We start from the raw sequence: 15535 nt of genomic DNA on the forward strand, positions 1-15535 counted from the left end.
TAAGTGTCTTGCTCAGGGAGCACCTATGCACCACCTCCACCCCCTGTGTCATTGCAGCAGAAATACATAACTCTAGACTAGACTAAACCTAGAATAATCTTTAAACAAAATTTGAAGCACGTCTGTGAGCAAGCATTTTTGCGTGATTTGTCTTACTTTGACTGGGACAGAATTGCACTTGGTTTTATTAGAATTGTTGAGAAGCATGCTCCCTTCCAGAGGTTAAGAGAAAAGGGACGTGATAACGCATGGTTTACCCCGGAGTTGGCTAACCTTCTTCGGCAGAGAAACCAAGACTGAGCTAAAGCCAGGCAATCTGGGACAGATTCAGACTGGCTCAGTTTTAGACAGCTGCGCAATCGCTGCACCTTTTTTAACAAATTCTGGAAAACAATAAAATCAGTTGGCACGTTAAATTCTCATAATGAATTACCTCCATGTATTATCAATGACAAATCCGTCATATCAGAAAAGTCTGCAATGTTGGAGTGTTTTAATAAGCACTTTGTGGAAGCTGGTTTCTTGTTTGCCTATGTACTATCTCTTTTAAACGGAGGTGATTATTGAAGCAATAGACTGCAAGAACACGTGTGTAGCTCTTTTTATAGATTTATCGAAAGCATTTGATACAGTGGACCATTGTAATTTACTGGAAAAGCTATAATATTGAAAAAATATTGGTTTTTCTGACCATACTGTTGACTGGTTTAGCAACTATTTGGCAGACAGAACTCAGTTTGTTTATTTTGATGATCTCAAATCCGCAACACTGAATGTATCTAGTGGTGTACCGCAAGGATCTGTCTTGGGTCCAATTTTATTTTCTATTTATATTAATAACTTGGGTCAAGACATCCCACAGGCTCATTTACATTTTTATGCTTATGATACCATTATTTATTGTAAGGCTGCTACTTTACATCAAGCTTTTTATTATTTACAATCTGATTTTAACCTTGTTCAGGTTCAACTGTATCAGCTTAAGCTAGTTTTGAATGTTGAGAAAACTAAGATTATGCTTTTTTCAAAATCTAAGAAGTCTCTGTACAGTCTTCCAAGTATTTTTTCTATACATGGTGAGCAGATCGAAGTCCAATTGTACAAATATTTGGGTATATTAATTGATGATCAGCTCTCTTTTAAGTCGTACATTGATAAACTGGTACAAAAGCTCAAACTAAAAATATCTTGTGGTTGTATTGGAACTAGTTTATAGGCTTATTTTGTAGGTTCTTAGCACCACCTAGTGGTGATTACAAAGCTGCTCTGAAGAGGAAGTAAGCCAATTGTAAATAGTCAGGATGACAGGAAGTGGTGTTTAGGAACTTCCTTTTCCACATGGGCTCGTAGAGGAAGCATCACAGTTAACAATCCTCGCAATCCTGTGTCTTTAAGTCCACCAAATGGCTTCATCCGTAAGTCATCTTCAATATACAGTGGTATTAACATGTCGATGTTATTATTTCTTGTTTTTGAGTGTAGTCAAATTATTTATGAATATTGGTAGATGATGTTAGTGTATTGTTGGATTGACATACCTACTTTCAGTACCTGGTAACAGTCAGTACCTGTTGTGATAGTATTCCTTCTCTAATAATGTACTAGAGACATTATTTAGTACATACGAGGTACTTACATGTTTGTATCTTTGTGTCCTTTTTGCAGTTTTACAAAATTACATATTTTCCTTCATTAAATCCTGCCAAACACAACAACTGCCTGTTCCTTGGAGAATGCAATGCTGGAGAATATAATGTTAAGCTAGCTGTATAGCTGAAAAATACGTTGCCTGCAACAACTTTTAGTGAGGACAGCATAGGCAGCTAAAATGTTTCACTACGCTGTGTGAGCGGTTTTCAAAGCTAGCTAGCATCAAAGTTTAATGCGCCCACATAATCATTTACAATTAGAATTGAGCAGCAACCAGACAAGTGGAGCAACAGGCAGGAGTGATCATGTGAAACTGTCGCAGCTGTGCTCATCTCACTCACACGCCACCCGCAACCGGAGTTTAATAGACACAGCGCATCAGGCAGAGAGAGAGACTGATCCTTCAGTGTGAGTTTGTTGATGCAAAGAGCGGTGCCACTCAATCAGCTGACTGCCTCTCTCTCTCTGTTTTTGTTACAAAAACGGAGGCCTTTTGCTACGTTTCCACCTCCCGTCCAGATTACAACGGTGAATCAGAAGATGTTTGTTTGAAAACGCTGCGGACCCGATGGTAAAAAAAAAATATTAAAACACACACATTGACACAAAACACAAAACATTAAAAAAGAAGTAATTAATAAATAAAGTTGAAGATTATAACGGACAATGAATAAATAAGGTAATTATTACAAATGTAAATAAATAAAGAAGCTAATTAAAAGAGATATATACATTTTTGTCTCATTGTATAATTTAATTACTGCCTACATTCATTTTTTTACTGTATTTGTTGTGCATTTTATCAGATGTTTATTTATTTATTTATCGAGCATTTATTTTTTTCTGTATTTTTTTTTATTTATAAATCTGTCAGAATCGGTCCTCGATACTTCAGAAGCCATAACAAGTTAACTCCCATAAAGTGGCTCTATACCCCCTCAGGGGGGCCACCCCCAAATTTGAGAACCACTGAACTAACTTTAGATCAGTGCTGTGTGTTGGATAGCGCGTGTGTCCCGCTGGTGATTATCAAAATAACTTCAGCCTGACTGTGACTGACTGGGCTGTTTGTCTGTACTTTTCCCAACTACCTTAAATATTTTACTTTCTCTCCGACTTCTTGTGCACCTTGTGTTGTTATCAGATTAATTATGAGATGATGGTCTAAACAGTCGGCTCATTTATGATTTATGGCCTTTACTGTGTGAATGCACCTCAACTCAAATTTAATTCATCTTGCTATAGCGTATAATGTACGGAAGCCCTATCATATATTGGTCAGGGCCTGGAGGTTGCTGTACCCATCATTGTGTTGTTTTAAATGAAGATTTGTTTGGTTTTGGACTGATGGTCAGACATCACATTGGACTGCAATAGTGATGGACTTTTTTTTTTTAGACTAAATGAAGCAATGTAGGAAATAAAAAGAAGATTAATCAATAATAACCTTTACTTGCAGCCCCATTGATTTACTGTATGTGTAGACCAGACTGTAGATCTGGCTGTGGCACCTTTTAATAGAGCTCCTGTCACCACATCAACAAAATGTGCCGTGTACATTTTCTCTGCACTTTGTACAGCCTCACCTTATGAGTCATATGTTACATTACAGGAACCAGGGTTCAACCCAGGGAAACATAAGTGTAGCCTTTATGAGAGGGTTTCTATTAATTTCTTTTTTGTTTTTTGTTTTTTTACAACAAAAGCAGTTTATAGGTCAGGACAAACATGTAAAACATAAAAATAACGAGAAGAGTAGAAGTTTAAGTATGAAATAGTCACATATTTTGGTAAAATATTAAACAAATATACCCCGAGAAAACACCTTTTCTCTAATAATTAAAGTCAAGAAATCCGTTTTGCAGATGTTTTCATAGAGCATGCAGCGGAGTTCCCATTCCTCTTATATTATGTGGGACAATATGTTTCAGGTGTTTATGCTTCAAGAAGTCATAATTTCATATAGAGCACCCATATAAATATAAAAGCAGAAGAACCCCAGACTCTGATAAATGGTACATTACAAACAATAAGAGTAGACATACGTTTTGATTTGCTCACTTGGTCATTATTCCTTTTAATGATCTTATTAAGTGTGTTTTGTATTAAGTGGTATGCCTGAGATAACAAAGGATCAACCCATTTGATTCTCTGATCTGGTGGCCCAGTTGGTAGGGCAACATTGTTTGTCAGTGCCTTACAAAACCTTTACAAATTACCATTTAAAAAATTATTCATATATGGCCTTTTTCTGATCTGCCACCGCTATGATTAAAGTGGGTTTAAACACAGCAACTACTTGGCGTATATTGTAGTACAAAAAATCTGTTGGTTAATGTTAAGACTTGGGAAACAATTATGGTCAAAGAATAATTACTTTGTTAAAATTAAGGTCATAATTGAAAGAAACCAATGCTGACTGTGTTTGTCAAGAAGTCCTTTTGAGGTCTGTTGGAACTACAGGGTTCATGTGAGTGCAGCAAACCGGCTCCATCCCCATGCACCTCCAGGGCTCCCACCAGATCTTTCCCAGTTTTAGGGAAAAAACAGCGGTCTCCCATGACCATGTCACACACTTTGTTACCCACCTCAGCCTTCTTCCTTTTAGTTTCTTCCATCTTTGTCTACTACTTATGCTTTGATTTTCCTCCTCAAAGGGTCAGTAACATCCATAGACTGTATATAAAAACATCCCTCTGACATAGCTACCTCTGCTATTGCAGTGCCCCTTTACCTTTATCCCAGTTGTTTTCTCTCTGAGCTGCATACTCGTGGTTCAATCCAATGAAGCTTGCAGCGAATGATATGTTGTATTAATTAGCTGTAAATCAAAAAAAGAACCTCTTTATACTTATTTTCATGTTGCCAATTATACATAATGTTTCTGTTATTCTACAGCATTACCAAACCTGGTTTCACAATCTAAACCTACAGTCTGATGCCAATAAGTTTTCACAGCAGGGAAGATGCATGATAATTGATGATAATATCATCATTTTATGAAGTTTGAGCATAATTTAAACTGTTAGATTGCAACGTAAGTAGTAACTAATGGGAGAACTGTGGATTTTATCTACAGCCAATATCTGGCCTAACACATGGTTTGAATATTTTGGGCTTCCTTTCCATTGGTCTCTTTGCCAAAGTGTCGTCAGAGTCAAGAATCTCCTGTATGTTTGTGACTGACCTGGTCTGAACCCTCCAACGTTGCACCATGCTGTCAGAGTGAGTAGGCGATCGTCAACGTCAAGACTGCTGAAAGGCTTAATCCCAGCACTACGTTACGGCTTCCTCCATTCAGCTCTCTCCTACTCATCTCTTATTTTCAGTTTTCCTGCTTTTTCTCCTCTTTTTCATCCCTTTTCCAGTCACTGTTGCCCTTAGCTGGCTGTTCTGATTCTCTGTTCCTGCTTTCTCTGTTCTTTCTGTGCCTGCTCATTATGTTTTCCTGCAAATAGTTCTACTTTCGCATAAATTTTCTCCGTGATCTTTCATGCGCATTGCAGACCCTGGCTTCGTTCAATTCAGTTTACTTTCTTGAGCACTTCCTGTGGCCTGTTATGGCCCTGTGATGGCCACAGCCATGGCCTCACAACCAGTTTAAGAGTGGTAACCTCATGCACTTATATTTTTCCTGAGTTTATGCTGTTTTCTTTAGGATTAGTTTATATACTTTTTTCATACACATTAGACATTTGTTACAAATATTTAGTTACAAATAACTCACAGGACACTTAGTTCATTTCACATACATTATACTTTATTTAGTTGACCATACAGAAGCGTCTTTTTGGGAGCGCGCACCATTAGTTACTTTTGGATTGTCAATCTGTTTGTATAACTATTTGTTTCTGAGCTTACCAGTGTTGGATGCCACACCCGGGAGGGATCCAGGAAGTCTGCTGGCTTAAAGGATTGGCGCTTGGAGCAGGAGCAGCTTTATAGGGGAGGTGGCCTAATTTGACACTACCACTGCTTGTTATGTCCGGGGGTGGCTTTATTCTCTCCTTAGATATTTTGGGGTTTAGATTTATATTATATTGAGTATATTTGTTGAGTTAAGGTTAACTAAAAGTACATTTCTTCTGGAATAAATTAAGTAAGTTTTGCTGTTATTTGTAGTTATGTAGTAGTGTTGTTGTTAGTCTTCCCCTGTGTGTCAAAATTGGTCTGATCAGCCAATATATAGGTGAACCTACACACGCTGTTGTTTGTTATTATAAAGATACCAATTATAAAGACAGAGAATATGGATGAAAGAATGGATTAGCACACACAGGTAGCAGGGATTGTCTGTGCTACAGAGAGAGCTGGACGTGAATAAAAGTGTTTTGCAGAGAAAAAGCAGATGCCTGCTGGATGTGGATGTCGAGTCGGCCGACTCCTCCAGATATTTGGCATGCTAGTATCTGGCTGGTGTCTGCGATGTGTCAGGGAGCCGTTTTGATGCTTCGTTAGTTTACATATAATGACTGGCGGCCTCTGATCGATTTACCCCTGATCACGGCCTGACGGTCGCCGAGCTCTCTGACCGGCAAATGCATAGCTAACTGAGCATGATCTTTTTTGAGATATGCTGCCCCCTATTTTTTTTGGAGTATGAATTTGATTTGGTGGAGAGTAGTCTCAGTTCTTACACTTTGATCTAATTTGTACACTTTGAAAGAGTGAAAGTTAATGATGCTGTAGCAGCTGCTGTTAAGACACTTCTCAAGCCAACAAGTCATCCAACCTAAACGATAAAATAGGTAGTTTGTCCATGCCTCCCAAAACAAAAAATATGATCTTTCTTGGTGGTTTTTCTGGGGAGGACACGCTGTCTCAATCAATATTACTGATCAATATTTTAGGTGAGGGTTAAAAAAAAAAAAAAGAATAGGAAATAATAATATTAATAATAATAAACAGTCTATGAGTAGTCTTCTGGTTTATTAGAAGAGAATTGACAAATGAACGAGCACACCTGTTATTTAGCACGAGAGCTGACAGCCTGTGGATCTTTATACCATGAAACCAGCCGGAGTCCGGACAGATACAAACAGCTGACGGCAGAAATCACGGATGTGGATTTTCCCAGATGGAAGGCTATAATGTGGGACAGATGTTTTTGGCTTTGTCTTTAACATTCGTGAGACAATCAGCTGATCACTAATTGGCTATAAAACCGCAGCTTCCAGCATCAAAGCACAGATCAGCCAGCTAAACCTTAACTGCGCTGGTAGAAAAAATATGTAGCTGGATTGTAATTTCATGTAGTTATTCTCCAGCGCTCTGTTATGGCTTTGTTATGTGGACAGAAATGTGCTGTACCTTCCTGAGACAGATGATGAATGTTATTGGTAATAAAACAGTAACAGCATGGAAGCTCAGATCAGCAGCTAAGCTTCACATTTTACTGCCCTGGTGGAAAACATGTATTTATTTTTACTGCTAATGCTGATATACAACAAGACCATGTGCCTATCAAGTGACCAATAATGAATACTTTTCAAATTTGCATTAAAAATTGGATATTGCTTAGCCACTGTGCAAACAAATGTGTAATTTGCACTTTCACATGCTAAATGCCCATTAAAAACGTTGCACCGTTTTACTACAAGCTGAAATTATGGCTGTCAGTACTACTTTGTGTTTCTGTTGTATTTTAAAAAATTACAAAGACATTTTGGTAATATTTGCATGCTTATCTAATTAAGCAAAGCCAGAGGAGCCTTGGTCCTCAACTGCGCAATTCACAACCCTCACCACTAGATGTCACTAAAACTTACACACTGAACCTTTAAGTGGCTTTACTACTGAAGTTTCTCTCTTCACTACCTTTCAGGCATCCACTGACCTGATTAACAGTGATTACAATACTGCATTATTTTAGCTTAACTTCATTTTGAACCCTGATCCATGCGTGATCTGTGCTTTTTGTCACATATTCTTGGCCAGTTTGTTACATGTCCTGCTCCAAATAAAGATTCTATTTGGCACATTTTTGTGTGCAATCAGTGTTATCACCTTATTTTATTTCTCTTCATTCTCTAAAGCCTGATGTACCTGGATCCAGTTTGGGAGCATTCTCATTCTAAATAGCTGGTTTGTGGCCCAGCAATTTTAGGCTGCAGAACGCTGTCCTGCCTGTTCACCATCTGTATACCTGACTGAATGATAATAGGCTACAGCAGTCACAATTCAAGTTCAAGTCCTGACTTACATTCTCATGTCCGCACACCTAGCTAGTCACTACCTGACGTGGGTTTGAATGAGAGTTGTTGGTTTCATAAAGATATTATAGATATTATATATAGAGCAATTAATTTCATAAGCAGTTTTTGTTGTATTTGTTTAAATTCTCTTTACACCCCAACAGCAATCAAATGCTAATGCTCTGACACAAAAATAAAATAAGAAAATCCATTACCTCTGGCCTACCTACTTACCTGCTGTATGTTTTGGGGAGCTTTAAGTATGTCCTACTTGTGCTTTAAGTCAGTGTTATGGAATATTGTACTTACTCATCACTACTCTTCTTGAACTGAATTTGTTATGAAAGTAAATTCTCACTCGGCAGTGCTTGGACTTCTGTACCTAAACATAAAATGTGTATGTTGTGTTATTTAGTGAAACTGCACGGGATTTTTGTGTGCCCACAAAAAACCTCACTGCCTGTGTTTTAAGATTTAAGACTGTTGCTGTGTTTAGCTGGTGGTGTATTGATTTATGCAAACTTGACTGTAGTTCTACTTACTTCTTCAGTGCCTGAGCAATTTGAATAGATTACTGGGGGGAGAGCCCACATCACTGTTAAGGGTGTTTACTGCCCCACCTCTGCAATTAGAAAAGCTGTGGTGAAGATTAGGAATATATGGTTAACTTATAGATCCTCTGAGCTGCTTATTATGGGTGACCTTAACCTCAACTGGTTTTCCAGCAACTCTCACAAGCTGAAAGAGCTCTGTTTTGAATTAAATCTGTCTCAGCTGACATCCAAACCAAGCACACCAATGAAATTAAGAATCTTGCTAAATCAGTCTTAATAAATCTTATTATGAGAAACAAACCACCCTCTGCTTCTGGTGTTTTCATTCTGTATACAAATGCCAAGCAGTTTGTGTCATAAACACTAGAAAAATGAAAAGCCACACTCCTACCTGTGATTAATTGAACATGGACCAAATACAAACAGTGATGTGGCTGAAGCTTTTGACAACCATTTAATCTCATCATGTGAGCTGTTTGATAACTTACCTGTACACAAAATACCAGAATCACTGTTCAACACAACAAATGGTGGTTAAATGGTTAAATATCCTCTGGGCACAACACTGGATTTAGAGCTGGTCATAGTACTGTATAATTCAAGTTCTACAACACGTTTTTGTAGCTAAAAATTGCACCCAGTCCTCCCCAGAAAAACGCCCGAATAGGTCGATTGTGTAGCAGCTTATTACAACCCACAATTGTTGACATTTTTTCAAATGAAACCCTTGAAATGCTAAGAAAGATGTTCCGCAGGGATCCATATTCGGTCTCCTGCCATTTATTCCGTAGACTAATCTGCTGGCTTGTTTCGCTCTCTAGTGCTGTTTTTACTGTTGTGACTCAGTCAAATTAAATCTAGTTTTCACTAACAATGACTGGATAGTTAGATTTATCGTGGTCTGCATATCTGTATGTGAATGATTTGGTCTCTTAAAACGGTCTAAAATTAGTTTAGTTGGAGAAAATACACCATTACTAATGTTGACTAACCCTATAGTAACCAGTGACCGACAAGGATGATTTTTTTGTCTTCTTTTTTTTGCTGAAAATACTGAAAAGATTTCCATTTAAAAGCACTTCTGCTTGTCATTAGGGAAATGTGCGAGTGAAAAACTAAACAAGTATAGCACAACCACAATACCAAACATAGCATTTAAGCCAGAATTTGCACTGAACATCAAAAAAATTTATTCACAATGTCTTTACCTCCATCCCTTCACCAAGGTTAGTCCCAGCTGAGTATGAAATACAATAGCGCCCCCACTCCACCTCCATCATCACCATCATTATCACTCTTCCCTACACTTTTTAGTCATTAGTAAGAATAAAAGTTATTTTTTCTCATCAATGCATCCTTTGTCTTTCTCAGCTGATGCAAACAAATCCCTCTTCAGATTCAGATTTACTTAAAAAGACCATTGTTTGTTATTTGGGTAGTTTTTATTTTTGCCATTTTGAAAATCTTCTCCTTATTCAAACCCTAATCATGTCCTTGTTTCATCTTGCAATGTATGTTTTCTGTCCAGTTCTTCCCCCTCTGTTCCTCTCCTTCTAGCATCTTTGCTGCCCCCCCCCCCCCCCCCCCACCCCCATGTTCTCCCAATTGATGCCATCTGAGGTTGCAGGCCCAGGCCGCCTGAGCTGCAAATTTACCCAGCAGCACACGTCACTAACAGGGGAGCGCAGATCTCCCAAAATAGCCCAAACAGCAATTGGTGAAAGGGGGCCCAAGTGGTAGTTACTAAGGACTGATTCTGACAACAAAATGAAGCTTTCCAAACATCATGTGAACGGCCATCATTTAATGAGTCACCCACACAGACCCTGCTGGTTGATTTATCATGTGTTTCAGCACTTCTTTGGATAGCTATCGAAAGACGTATGCTTTTGTTTTGAAACAATTATCGTAAATTAATTGTTTCAAAACAAAATTAATGTTATGCTTCTTCTCTTATGCTTAACTGCTGTGATGCAGTTGAAAGGCATGATCTGATGTGAGTCATGTGCTAGAACTCATCCTACCGATTTGCTTATTAAAATGCCACCAACACAATCTTCACAACTGGGATAATAATCTGTTGCATGATCTGCTTTGTGTAACACAAGTGAGACTGTCTTGTGGCCAAACTTATTTAAGTTGTCTGAGGGTCATCCCTCTCTTGTGTAGCTGTTGCTTTATCCCCAGGAACATGTTGTGCAAGCAAATACATGTTGGAAATTAATGAACAATAACTGTGAAAAGGTGTCAATCAGCTCTAGTCATTTAATGACCCATCAGTCTGTAACTTTATTCAATGAGATCTTTAGATGCTTGCATAATTGTGGGTTGTTGTTGCATAAGGGGAAAAGACATGCAGGGTTTAATTAAAAACAGCTAACAAGGCCAACATTCAGGGGTTTTGTTGTTTCACAGTACAAACTGCAGTTCCTAGAATTTCAGCAAGTATCCCATTGTGGAGAAGTCTGGTTTATGAAGCCACACACTGGCTTGGAACTGACAGTAAAGGATACAGATTCAGCAGAGTTTCATATATAGCTAAACCGTTAACCCTTTTACACAAAGGTTGTGAACTATAGATGACCTCTCGAAATTGTTCTGTTAGGTCACTAAGGACTAATTAACACCAACTAAAATATTTTAATTTTGCTGTTAGTCTAAAAAGTTGTCTCTATAAGTTGTGAATCTGTAAAAGTGGATTTGCCCATGCCCAACAACAAACTATAAATATGCTAAAACACATTTTTTTGTGTTTATTATCTCTGCCAGGCGTAAGTCTGGATGGGGATCATGCATTTGGCTGTGTGTGTGTGCGCGTCTCTATCTGTCCACAGCCCACAATCTCGAATACTACTTCACAGAAATCCACAATTTCTGTCACTATTTTATCAATATTTTATTAAATACTCTGTTTTACCGCCACTGACTGCTAACACTTCACTCCTCTTAACAGGCTAGTAGGTAACGCTGTAGTGATGTATCGAACAAGTCGGCTCTATGAGCATCCGAACACTGGCTCCCGTCTGAGAGCCTGTTGTTGTTGGGTGTGTATTTTAGTTATACAACTAGAGTATTTCAATGTACTAAAGAGAAAGAATTTTGCAGATGTATTGCTTGCTAAAAATAAGAATGCTAACGCCAACCAGTTGCTAAAGTTATCCATTGCAAAATACTACAGTTGTAACGTTATGGCTTGCCACATTAGTTCTATCCTGTGTACCACCAGTATTATGTCAAAGTGTTGATTTTAGCCTGCAAGAAATTATGTAACAGTTTTTTACCAATTCTGAAATAAACAATGGTAAACTAATAAGGTAAACTACAATGACATCCATCCATCCATCGTCAACTGCTTATCCTGAGTACAGGGTCGCGGGGGGCTGGAGCCAATCCCAGCTGACATCGGGTGAAAGGCAGGGTACACCATGGAGAGGTAGCCAGTCCATTGCAGACTACAATGACATATGAAATGATAAATATGATATGCAATATGATAAAATCTTAAAGGATCATTCCAAAAAGTAGGTTCTTTAGAACGTTATTTTTATTTTATGTGTTTTATCTCTCCAGTGATCCCACTACTTTCATTTTATTGATCTTGTTTATAATTCTGGTTAGATTGGGATTATTATGTCTCAACACATTTCCAGACCCATTCACTACAATCTAACTGTTAAAAAGTGTGGCAACAATCACATTTATCAGTCTAGCTCACTAACCGTTTTCATTGTCATCCAGTAAATTTAGCTTCCATGGGAACTACACATGGCCCCTTTGCCAAAATATCTATACTTCAATTTTTTTTGAAAGGTTCATCTGTAAACCAAGCCAAAAAGAAGTACCAATTGAAGAAAACAATTTACAAACGCATGTTCAGTTCTTTCCCCCTCAGAATTATAAAAAGTTCACAAGTTGTTTACATGTTACATATTAGCTTTAAAAGGGCAGAGTTGGGTACACTGTACTCAAGTAAAAGTACTTTGCATAAACAAGTACTTAAGTAGAAGTAAAAATGGTCATCAAAATAACTACTTGAGTAAGAGCACAAAAATAGGTCTATTTACTGGAAAAACAATCAAATAGGAGATATTGATGTGATGTTTCATAATTGCTTTTTAAATATAGGTTGGTTCTCTTCTTCACTTTTACCTGAGAAAGATCATCTGTGGTTGAAACATTACATCAGTCACTTCCACATGAAATAAGAGTAGTTGGTCTTATTTGTGTGTGTGTGTGTGTGTGTGTGCATAATTTGGTCTCTCTTCATCATTCATCTACACCAATGAGCATGAATAGTTAAATGCACATTATGGCAGAACTCAACTGACACTGCTCCCTGTCAGCTCAGCGTCGCGGTTCTCTGATATAACATTAAGTACTTCACAACCGGAGCCCGCTGCGCCAACACTGTCTCATCCCAGGGAGTGGGTCGGTATGTAACGACCTGGGATAAGACTGGCCTGGCTATACGCATCTGTAAATATTCACTGCTAGCACTATATGAATGGCATACTACATGCCGTAGCTACAGCCATTATTCTGCTCTGGAGTCATGTGGAGGCGTGACTGCGGAAGGATAGCAAAGCACTAGCAGATTTAGGCCCCATCCATACTACTCCTTTTCTGTTTAAAAACAGAGTTTTAGCACAGCAGCGTTTTAGCTGCGTATCAGAGTTAATCTCCTTCTATATTAAAATGACTGAAAACACACATCTGTGGCAGTTCACGTACACTGGTCATGCCGGTGTAAACATTAAGCAGATGGTCTATTCTGTAGTTACAGAAGATCTGGCAAAAGAATAAAGAAATACAGACAAAGAACCTCGCCTGATATTTCTTATGCATGGACCAACAATGAGCTGGAATGGAACTCTTACTGAATGTAACACGTGAGTTAAAAGCGACTATGGCGATAGAAAACAGACTGTAAGTCATTGCAAAGTAAATACTGTGACATGCAGAGTACAAGTGCATGCTGTATTTGCACGGTACAAAATATTTTAATAAAACGTCTTTAAAACAAAAAACGGAGTCGGCAAAAAACCACGACACTCTTGCTGTGAGGTGACAGTGCTAACCACTGCACCACCGTGGTGCAGTTTTCATGCACCTGCATGAAATAATAAATAGGAAAAATAAAAGAAACGCAAAAAAGTTACTCGAGTACATGTAAATCTTAAACAGCCAACTGGTTTTATCTAGTTTAACCTCTCCCCTATCAAGTAATTTATTTATAAATGTTCTTCTCTTTCTTTTTAAGGTTTCTTATTTATTCTTGTTGATGGAATGATTCCTGTTTTGTGATGATTTGGTCTTGTCTTTCGAACTCTGAAGACAACTTGTACGTCGGCCACGAGGATGAAGATGTGCAAGGGATAATGTATTTAAAATATGCTCTGAATTATAATTTTTATTCATATGGTTTATTTACTGCGATGGACTGGCGACCTGTACAGGGTGTACCCCGCCTTTCGCCCAATGTCAGCTGGGATAGGCTACAGCCCCCCCGCGACCCTGTACGCAGGATAAGCGGTTGATGATGGATGGATGGATGGTTTATTTAAATTCAAAAGGTTTACATTTTTGGTGAATGCAAACCAGGAGAGAGCCCAAATGCACGACACTGGAGAGCTGACATACAGTTCAGGGGATTTCAATCCAACACACCAAGCATGAACAAAACTCACAGGTAGTGGAAACGGGTACAGAACTGGTAGTGCAGAAACAGACAGAACTCTCATCATATGACAATGACAGGACGGGGACTGAACAGAAAAACCAAACATATATACACCATGGACTAACGAGCAGGGCGGGAGCAACACAGGTGACAGGAATCAAGGCTAACGAGGCAGGCAGCCAGAGAGACAGGCTGGCAGAGAAGCAACTGGGGGAACAGACAAAGCCTGGTACTGGACACTAAACACAGACATAACCTAAGACACAGAACTAAAATGCAGAACTAAACCTCAGATACATTACAGGAAAGATGCAAATGAAACATGGAACAAACAAGGCTAAACGGAAAACACAAGACAAGGAACAAACCCAGAAAGAGAGAACATGGACTAACTGTTAAACTACTAAAGTCTAAACTAAACAGGACAGGAACAGGGAGTCTAACGCAAGGTGTAAGCAACAAAACAAAAAGGGACCGAACTAATAACAGCGTGGATAAGGGAGACAAGAAACAGGACAACACAAACAAACTCAGACAACAGACTAGGATAACATAAACTCAACTGACCAAAAACTCACAGAGTGCTAAACTTAATGTAGCCAACAGGCAGAATGTGACACCCTAGTCTAAAATGTCTGGTTTTATTGAATTTTGAGAGAATATTTGGGTAATGATGGCAAAAATGTCAATATGTTATCGTAAAAACTATCTACCCCCAAATTAAGCATCCTTCAAAAGGTAAAATTCTCAATAAGATACCCTCTCAACCAGTTTGGCATAATATTACATTCAAACAATCAAATAGTAAATTAATGTAATGAAACAACATTGTTCCTAAGCATTTAGTAATTTTTCTCTCTTGATTTGTGTGTAATTGTTTTTTATGGTGTAAAAGTTCAGTAAATTAACATGTCAGCCTAATCATTGTAATTATCAGGCTGCCTGAATAAGTCCCTTAAGACTCTCCAGTTGATCCAGAATGCTGAGGGAAAGAGATCCAATAATCTCCAGTATTAGTTTCTCTGCAATGGCTCCCTGTACATCCAGAATAGAATTTAAAATCATTCTCCTCACCTATGCAAAGTCCTTGTACCGGTATTAAAAACATGCTGGAGCTGAATCAAATTATGCTGTACTCTCAATCAGGTATTATTATTCTTAAAAAATTTAATATAGGTCAGCAAGTGACCCATATCTTTCTCTTATACCAACAAAACTATTATGTTTTACATTGTGCTATTGATAACTTTGGATCTGAGTAGACTACTCCTTCCAACATACTTTGCAACATGGCTTGTAACTCCAACAATCATTGAACAATGGCACCATCTACTGGATAAAATCCCAAACAGACGTTCTTCCAGAAACATTAAAGTAGGACCAGGACCTTTGCCTGCAAACGTCATGTGATGACTTTGGTTACATAGGTTTGCAAACACTGTCGTGGATGACACTAC

The sequence above is a fragment of the Micropterus dolomieu genome, linkage group LG10 (assembly GCF_021292245.1).
Source record: "Micropterus dolomieu isolate WLL.071019.BEF.003 ecotype Adirondacks linkage group LG10, ASM2129224v1, whole genome shotgun sequence".
NCBI classification, from domain to species: Eukaryota; Metazoa; Chordata; class Actinopteri; order Centrarchiformes; family Centrarchidae; genus Micropterus; species Micropterus dolomieu.